The sequence below is a fragment of the Chenopodium quinoa genome, unplaced genomic scaffold (assembly GCF_001683475.1).
Source record: "Chenopodium quinoa cultivar QQ74 unplaced genomic scaffold, ASM168347v1, whole genome shotgun sequence".
NCBI classification, from domain to species: Eukaryota; Viridiplantae; Streptophyta; class Magnoliopsida; order Caryophyllales; family Amaranthaceae; genus Chenopodium; species Chenopodium quinoa.
The window spans coordinates 564,129-574,749 of NW_018744830.1; positions in this window are offsets into that span (position 1 = coordinate 564,129).

Here is a 10,621-nt window from a genome sequence, read left to right on the forward strand (position 1 = left end):
ATACTTTTAGTGGACCAACCCATTTTATTTAAGTAAGCCCAATTCTTTTATTTGAACCCTTGTGGGTCAAATATTTCATGACTAAAGCCCATTTATTTATTAAGTCCAAACGCAATCCTACTCTCTACTCTATAAATATCCCCCAAAGCCCCAAAATTTTCCCCACAAAAGTCAAATGGTAAAGGTAATTTATTTTCTTTTCTTTTCTATTTTTCTTTTTCTTTCTTTTTTTTCTAACTTTTTCCCTTCTCCTTTACGTGAAAGCCACCAACACACGCCACCTTGCAACCACCCGCCGACCACCTTCGGCTGCCCAGCCACCGCGGTGGTTCGTCTCTCCTCTCCTTGTTTTAAATTATTGTTTATGTAATTATTTGTTTTGGGTTTTGATTTTTGATTGATAAATTATATTAGTATATTTTATAATTGTGTTTTGATGATTAAAGATTATAAATTTCATATTATAAAGTATTTTAAATTTCATATTTTATAAAGTATTAAAATTTAGGGTTTTAACTATTAAAGTGTTGATTTTTAGGGTTCTAATAATCAATTAAATTAGGGCTTTCATTCCTATTGAATTTATAAAGATTAATTAAACATAAAAACAAATTTTCGGTAATTAAATTCCGATCTCCGTTCTTAATTATTTTTAATCACGTTTTAATCCCGCTGAGATTATAACTCGTCCAATTTTTACAAAAGAAAATAGTGTTTTTCGTGTGTAAACAACGTTCTAATCTTAACTCACTACCTTTGGTTGTGAGCACCACCCTCTCGTGGCCAAAATCAGCCTCTAAATAGGGTTTTCGGACAGTTTTTTGATTTTTGAAGAAGGTTTAATGTTTTTAAAAATAATTTTCTGATTTATTTGAGGGATTTAAATCTTAATAAGTGTGCTGGAATTTTTATATAAATACCATGCATGAGTTTTTGTTTTGGGTTTTAATCACCCACTTAAACAAAGAGTTTTAAAGGTTTTAAACCAAAATTTCAGCTTATTAGAGAAGGTTTAAAGTGTTTAAAAGTTGCTAGAAATTTGTGTAATCAAGGAAGTAATTGAGTTTATGTATTTGGTATTGTAGGAGACTTTAAGTTGAGTAATTTCTAGCATTGTGGCTAGTTGGAAAGATGATTGAATTAAGGTACGTATAAGAATACGAGAAAACTTGATTTTAGGAGCATGTTTAGGGACTTGGAAAAACCTAGAATCATGCTAGGGAACTTGTGGATTGGTTGAAATTGTTTGGTAATGAGTTGATTGATGATAAATGTGATGATTGGTTTTAATTTATGTATGAGAAATTTGCATTGATTTTTCCTTATGAACATTATTTATGCAATACTTTGCAAAGAGAGCTTAGAAGCAAAGCTACAAGTATATATATGGAATGAATCTTTTTAACTACTTATTCATTTGTATTGAAATGGAATGAGTAAAGGAAGAGTTAAAGTCTTATAGACAAGATTGTGGATATGAGGTGCCTTATGCACTTAAGGTGTTTATACACCGAGTTAGTTAAAGGATTCAATAATAAATGTTATTTGTTCACTAATAATTAAGAATTAAATTGGCACTTGAATGATTTGGAATGATTGATGTATGATTGGTTGTGTTGTTTGCATATGAGTCATCACCAAATTTAAACTGGTAAATCACGTAAAGTGCAAGAAGGCATGAGCAATAAAACTCTGGGATTTGTGCACATCTGAGTAATGACAAACAGGGGTTGGGGTTGACGGGGGTATTAGCCGTGCACTTTTCAGAGGTCGTCTGATCTACGAGTCTCTTGTTTTAAATTCTTTTAACTATAATGAGTTAGATGAGATCTCATACTAGCTATGGCCACGGAGTCATGCCCGTCTTCCATTGGATGTTTATTAATGTCTTCCGAAAGGAGGCATAGGTTTTTCTTATTTAATGTTCCGGAATGGAGCACAGGGGGAAAACCCTGTATATTGCTTAATCAATTAAATTAATGATGTGATCAATACTATTTAGAGAAACTTTGTAATAAGTAACAATTGAATCATGTGTTCGAGTCATGATTATATTGTGAGTGTATGGAGTGCTTGATAGTATCATGCTAAGACTCTTTACTATATTTTTGTAGCTTGTATGTACTCAGCGTTGCTGATGACGTGCTTTTGTGTGTTTCTCTTGGTCATGGCCTTCGCCTTCAGTGACCTTGTAATGATCCAATTCTTACACTTGTAATATTGGGGAGCAGATTAATCACAGGTTTTTGCATAAACTGATTTGCTTCAGGGTGATGGGATTTGAGTGGAGCGTTGGTTAATCACTTAGCTTATTTTATATCATAGATTGAATTTTATTTTTGTTCTAATTCCATTTACTTCCTATTATACTAGATTTTGAATAAGGGCCGTTATGGTTCCAACTTGTAAGACTAAGTTGAGTTTTGACTTTTAGTTTTGAAACTTATATTCTTTTTTTTTTTTTAAACTAAGTTAGTTTTCTGCTGCTGATTTCTGAAACTAGCCTTAACGTTTGAACACGTGACGGTGGCACGCCAGTAATTCTCTCACAGGTTATTAAAAGTATTTACAGGTGATTACAGGTTACTACAGATTATACAGGTTATTACAGGTTAATACAGGTTTTAAAGAGAGAATTATTGGGGTGTTATAAAGTGGTATCTCAGAGCTTAGGTTAGTTATAATTAATACTAACGGTAATTTAAAGTTTTTAGGCGCCTAACGTTTTAAGTCTTGTGATTTTTTTTTTATTTAATTACTTGATTTAAAATTAAACTTTAATTTTTGAAAATTATTTTATTTTAAATAAATTAATTCGGCATTTTAAAATAAAATATATGTATTTTTTTTATAAATGAACTTGAGTATTTATTTCATTTTATCAGTGAGTTTTGGTAATAGGATGGGCATATAAGATAGATGATTTCTTTCTATGTGCATTGTATTTAGTTCTTTTTGTGTTGTTTATTTTTGAATGGATTGTTTATGCAAGGGATTTAAATTATGTATGTGTTATACAATTGTATACATTTGGTTGTAGTTACTACCTAGTATCATGTTTAAGGATTAAAGCATGTAATAAAGAATAATATGTAATGATAAATTGTGCAATGTGATAGGTTTGCGTGATCATTTTGTGAAGCTTATATTTATGTGACTATTAATATGCGTTTATTGAATGATGTTATTTAATGCTTGGCTTTTTAGGGGGGATATTTCTTTCTTTTATTTGACTTTCCTCCAAACCTTGCACCCAATGAGAGTTTATTTTACTTGGAGAATCGATGAAACATGTGGTGATGATGAAATATTGAATTGAGAATTGGTTTATGGCACTCTTGTTTTTCGAAGGATTATTACATGGAATAAGTGTATAGTGAAAAGTTTTACTTAGGAAAATTTGTGATCTTATCCATTTTGAGGAATATGTTTTGTCTTTAAGCATGAGTTTGAGTTGGAATCGAGATGGAACAAGAGCCCATGAGAAATAAGCATAAGAATTGTATAGAGATGAGTAATGATGAAAGTTATTATATGAGCTAAGGGATACTCAATTTGAGTCAGTTGGAGTTTGAAATTGTGAACTTAATGATTTATAATTCTTGATGACCATGAGTATTTATTTCGAGATTGAGGATTGAGCATATTATTTTAGTAAATCATTGGAGTCTTGGGAATTTACAATTTTATTGGAATATTGAGGACTTTCGACTTGTTGAACGTTGAAGATATTTTCACATGTTATGTTGAAGTTATGAATGTTGATATAATTTAACTATGGATTATTTATAAGGTAATTGAAGTTGAGATTAATTGTGAATCATAAAAGATTTATTCAAGGAATGCTGGAGGAAAGGTGATGCATGGTTTTTATGGAGAAATGTAAAAAAAGGGTATAAAGGTTGAATTTTGATAAGAAAGCAAAGATGAGCCAAAGTATATATATAGGTTTACATAGTATTGGTAAAGTGACGAATAAATTAGCCTTATGATTGGACCTTGGTAATGTACAAGACATTTATTTGTCATAAATCTTTGTAAAAGAACATACTCCTGACTAAGGTATGAAGTTGCAAGGGAAACTATTGAGGTTACTAAGTTGATCTACGGGAAAGCAAAATAAATCAAAGCTTGGGATACAAAGTGGTCATTACTTATACTAAAGGATTGGTAAAAGATGATTTAGGTGGAAATTAATATGATGACTAAATGTTTGATAATATTATTGGTACTAGCAACAAGGAATGATTATAAAGAAGCATTATGATTCGACCAAGGATAGATTGAAAAAAAGTACCTTACTTCTAAAGTTGAGTTAAGTGGAGTTACGGGGGCGTAACTCGTTTTCTTTAAGGGGGTAGAGTGCGATAGAATTACGCACTTATTTTTCCTTAATTTGGCACCCTAAGTGCTTTGTCATCAGTTTTATACTGATTTGTGGTTAAGTTTGATGATTTTACACACTAGGAAGGATGAATATTACAATAATAATAGTGTGAGTTTGTTAATTAGTTTAATATTTTACATAATGTTTTGTGTAAGTTTATTAGTTGAGTTGTTATTTTACACAATATATTGTGTAAGTTGTTAGAAAGTTCGTTATTTTACACATAAGTTTGTGTAGAAATGAGTAAAAGAAATAGAAGGTATGAGTCACAAAAAGTACAGCAACTAAAAGTATTGAGAAATTTTTTTAAGATTTTAAGTATTTATTTGTCCTTAAAAAGTTTTTAAAAGTTTTCATACCTAAGTTTCGGGGACAAACTTCATTTAAGGGGGGTAGATTGTAATACTCCGTATTTTTATGTATTTTATAAATTTTTTACTGAATTATAATATATATTTTTAAGGGCTAAAGTATTTTAAATTAGTGAGTTTTATAAATGTATAATTTATTTTGGGCTAAACTTTTATTAATTGTTGGGCTCGTTTAAATAATAGTATGTCAACAATTCTTATATACTTTTAGTGGACCAACCCATTTTATTTAAGTAAGCCCAATTCTTTTATTTGAACCCTTGTGGGTCAAATATTTCATGACTAAAGCCCATTTATTTATTAAGTCCAAACGCAATCCCTACTCTCTACTCTATAAATATCCCCCAAAGCCCCAAAATTTTCCCCACAAAAGTCAAATGGTAAAGGTAATTTATTTTCTTTTCTTTTCTATTTTTCTTTTTCTTTCTTTTTTTTTTCTAACTTTTTTCCCTTCTCCTTTACGTGAAAGCCACCAACACCACGCCACCTTGCAACCACCCGACGCCGACCACCTTCGGCTGCCCAGCCACCGCGGTGGTTCGTCTCTCCTCCTCCTTGTTTTAAATTATTGTTTATGTAATTATTTGTTTTGGGTTTTGATTTTTGATTGATAAATTATATTAGTATATTTTATAATTGTGTTTTGATGATTAAAGATTATAAATTTCATATTATAAAGTATTTTAAATTTCATATTTTATAAAGTATTAAAATTTAGGGTTTTAACTATTAAAGTGTTGATTTTTAGGGTTCTAATAATCAATTAAATTAGGGCTTTCATTCCTATTAAATTTATAAAGATTAATTAAACATAAAAACAAATTTTCGGTAATTAAATTCCGATCTCCGTTCTTAATTATTTTTAATCACGTTTTAATCCCGCTGAGATTATAACTCGTCCAATTTTTACAAAAGAAAATAGTGTTTTTCGTGTGTAAACAACGTTCTAATCTTAACTCACTACCTTTGGTTGTGAGCACCACCCTCTCGTGGCCAAAATCAGCCTCTAAATAGGGTTTTCGGACAGTTTTTGATTTTTGAAGAAGGTTTAATGTTTTTAAAATAATTTTCTGATTTATTTGAGGGATTTAAATCTTAATAAGTGTGCTGGAATTTTTATATAAATACCATGAATGAGTTTTTGTTTTGTGGTTTTAATCACCCACTTAAACAAAGAGTTTTAAAGGTTTTAAACCAAAATTTCAGCTTATTAGAGAAGGTTTAAAGTGTTTAAAAGTTGCTAGAAATTTGTGTAATCAAGGAAGTAATTGAGTTTATGTATTTGGTATTGTAGGAGACTTTAAGTTGAGTAATTTCTAGCATTGTGGCTAGTTGGAAAGATGATTGAATTAAGGTACGTATAAGAATACGAGAAAACTTGATTTTAGGAGCATGTTTAGGGACTTGGAAAAACCTAGAATCATACTAGGGAACTTGTGGATTGGTTGAAATTGTTTGGTAATGAGTTGATTGATGATAAATGTGATGATTGGTTTAATTTATGTATGAGAAATTTGCATTGATTTTTCCTTATGAGCATTATTTATGCAATACTTTGCAAAGAGAGCTTAGAAGCAAAGCTACAAGTATATATATATGGAATGAATCTTTTTAACTACTTATTCATTTGTATTGAAATGGAATGAGTAAAGGAAGAGTTAAAGTCTTATAAGACAAGATTGTGGATATAAGGTGCCTTATGCACTTAAGGTGTTTATACACCAAGTTAGTTAAAGGATTCAATAATAAATGTTGTTTGTCACTAATAAATTAAGAATTAAATTGGAAACTTGAGTGATTTGAATGATTGATGTATGATTGGTTGTGTTGTTTGCATATGATTCATCACCAAATTTAAACTGGTAAATCACGTAAAGTGCAAGAAGGATGAGCAATAAAACTCTAGATTTGTGCACATCTAGAGTAATGACAAACAGGGGTTGGGGTTGACGGGGTATTAGCCGTGCACTTTTCAGAGGCCGTCTAATCTACGAGTCTCTTGTTTTAAATTCTTTTAAAATTATAATGAGTTAGATGAGATCTCATACTAGCTATGGCCACGGAGTCTCGCCCGTCTGCCATTGGATGTTTATTAATGTCTTCCGAAAGGAGGCATAGGGTTTTCTTAGTTAATGTTCCGGAATGGAGCACAGGGGGACAACCCGGTCTATTGCTTAATCCAATTAAATTAATGATGTGATCAATACTATTTAGAGAAACTTTGTAATAAGTAACAATTAAATCATGTGTTCGAGTCAATGATTATATTGTGAGTGTATGGAGTGCTTGATAGTATCATGCTAAGACTCTTTACTATATTTCGTAGCTTGTATGTACTCAGCGTTGTTGATGACGTGCTTTTGTGTGTTTCTCTTGGTCATGGCCTTCGCCTTCAATGACCTTGTAATGATCCAATTCTTACACTTGTAATATTGGGGAGCAGATTAATCACAGGTTTTTGCATAAACTGATTTGCATCAGGGTGATGGGATTTGAGTGGAGCGTTGGTTAATCACTTAGCTTATTTTATATCATAGATTGAATTTTATTTTGGTTCTAATTCCATACTTCCTATTATACTAGATTTTGAATAAGGGCCGTTATGGTTCCAACTTGTAAGACTAAGTTGAGTTTTGACTTTTAGTTTTGAAACTTATATTCTTTTCTTTTTTTTTCTTAAAACTAAGTTAGTTTTCCGCTGCTGATTTCTGAAACTAGCCTTAACGTTTGAACACGTGGCGGTAGCATGCCAGTAATTCTCTCACAGGTTATTAAAAGTATTTACAGGTGATTACAGGTTACTATAGATTATACAGGTTATTACAGGTTAATACAAGTTTTAAAGAGAGAATTATTGGGGTGTTACAGGAAAATTAGAGAAGTGTGATTTCTTCTGTAATAGTAATACTTTCCTAGGCTATATTGTATCTAGTGAAGGTATATAGGTTGATCCCGGCAAAGTGAAGGCCATCTCCACATGGGAGGTGCCACGGAATCTCCATGAAGTCCGAAGTTTTCATGGGTTAGCCTCATTCTCCAGAGTCTTCATAAAAAACTTCTCCACCATTACTGCTCCCTTGACCGAATTGCTTAAGGACAAGGTGTTCAAATGGAACGAGTCTGCGCAAAGGGCCTTTGAAGAAATTAAAGCTAAACTATGTTCTGCTCCAGTTTTGGCTTTGCCTGATTTTGATAAGTTGTTTGAGGTTGAATGTGATGCAAGTGGCGTGGGGATAGGTGTCGTTTTGGTGCAAGATAAATGACCTATTTCCTATTTCAGTGAGAAGTTGAACGGTGCCAAGTTGAACTAATTCTACCTATGATCGGGAGTTCTATGCCATAGTACGTGCTCTTGATCATTGGTCCCATTACTTGCGGCCAAAACCATTCGTCCTCCATTTGGATCACGAGGCCTTGAAATTTATCAATGGCCAACAAAAACTTAATTCACGCCATGCTAAGTGGGTTGAGTTTTTACAGTCATTCACATTCAGTTCCAAGTACAAGGAAGGAAAGAAGAATGTTGTTGCCGATGCTCTGTCAAGAAGAAACTTTTTATTGTACATAGCTCAAACACATATTTTGGGTTTTGAACAATTGAAAAGTTTATATGCTGATGATGATGATTTTTCTAACCTATTTAACAATCCTTCTAATGATTTTGTGATACAGGATGGATATTTGTTCAAAGGCAACAAGCTTTGCGTGCCTAGATGTGGGGTGCGTGAACTCTTGGTGTGTGAGGTTCATAGTGGCGGCCTGGCTGGCCACTTTGGTGTTCATAAGACGGTGGAAATACTTCAAGAACATTTCTATTGGCCTCACATGACTAGAGACGTGAGCCATGTGGTGGAACGGTGTGCAACTTGCCAAAGGTCCAAAAGTACCTTTCACAAGGGTCTTTATGTCCCTTGCCGATTCCTAGTGTTCCATGGGAAGCTGTGAGCATGGATTTCGTGGTGGGTTTGCCTAGAATCCAAAGGAGCAATGATAGTATCATGGTGGTGGTGGACCGTTTCTCAAAAATGGCTCATTTCATTCCATGTCATAAAACCGATGATGCATCTAAAGTAGCTGATTTGTATTTCAAAGAAGTGGTTCGTTTACATGGTGTTCCTAGGTCCATTGTTTCGGATCGTGATACCAAGTTCCTTAGCCATTTCTGGAGAATGTTGTGGAAACTTGTAGGGACTAAACTCTTGTTTAGTACTTCACACCATCCTCAAACGGATGGGCAAACTGAGGTGACAAATCGAACCATGGGTGTTCTTTTGCGTGGACTTGTGAGTAAAACACAGAAAGACTGGGACTTGAAGCTAGCTCATGCTGAGTTCGCTTACAATAGGACTCCATCTTACACTACAGGCCAAAGTCCGCTCGAAGTGGTCTATGGTCTCAACCCATTGCTACCTTTGGAACTCATTCCCTTGCCAAAGTCCGAGTTGGTGCATGGAGATGCTAAGAAAAGGTAGGAGTCTTTTCAAGCGACTTGCAAGAAGGTTCATGAGAAGATTGAGGCTATGAACGAAAGATACAAAGCTAAGGCCAACAAGAACCGTTCTCAACCACGGTTCAAGGAGGGTGACTTAGTTTGGCTCCATCTTCGGAAGGAACGTTTTCCTAACCTACGCAAACACAAGCTCATGCCTAGGTCGGATGGTCCATTTCGTGTGCTCCAAAGGGTGGGTGAGAGTGCCTATAAGATTGAACTTCCTAGCGACTATGGAGATGTGAGCTCAACCTTCAACGTGGGTGATCTCACTCCTTACTTGGATGATGAATGCTTGAGGACAAGCTTTTTCGAGGAAGGAGGGAATGATCCGGAATTGGATATCGTTCAAGGTGCACTACAAGCTAACGAGTCTAGTGGTCCAATGCATGGTTCGAAGGGTCCATTAACATGTTCCAAAGTTCAACTAGATCAAGTTCCTTTAGTTCGTGGTTTGTTCATACAAGGGTCCAAGTTCCATCAAGGTTCACGCATAGGATTTGTCATAGCTTCTTCTCCAATCAAGTCTTGCGTGACTTGGGTGGACTATTAATAAGTGTTTGCCTTGGATGCTTGGGCGTGAGTACTAGCATAGACGAGGGAATATCCTCCCTCGAATTTCAGTCCAATTTCCCAAGTAAATGAAGGCATCCAACAAAGCAATCAATGGGAGGTTACAAGCTTCAATGTGGCGTTTATGAAGGAGGTTACACGCCCCTTGGATGTTTCTTTTGAAGTTTGAATTCCCTTAGTTTAATTGCTTTCTAATACTAGTTAATTATATGTTTATTTTCAGTTGTTAGAAGTAATTAGCTAAGCTTAAAGTGGCTGTAATAACATTGTAACAGTCAACCGTTACAAGGGAGAAGCTGGGCGGATCTACAGCGAGTTCCTTCAGGAACTCCTCTAAAGGAACTTCAGCAGTTATTAGTCTTTAATATGTGACGATTTCCAAGGGAAACGTTACACATGAGGGCTGATGGTACCTGCCAGCTTTTGAGTTCTTTTAGCTAGTTGGTGACTTTTAAGTTCCTTTTTAATTTAGCTAAGAAGATAATTAATGTAACTAGCTACTTCCTTAGCCTATAAAAGGAAGTTTTATTCTAGGTTGTAATTCATTCATCTATCAAACTTTTAATGAAATATAACAATTCAAGATATTTTATGTCTTATTTGTCTTAAGCTTGTGGATTCAAGTTTAGCTTGAACTCGTGGATTCGAGTTTGTGAGTTTAATCCGGAGTGTTCGGGATCAGCTTGTTTATGGTTAGTAGAGTGAGTGTTAAACTCTAACCATACTTATCCTTGATTAGTATTGCGAGTGTTCCTTGCTAATCAACCCTCGAGTTCCTCGTTGTCAGGAACTTCGTTCTTT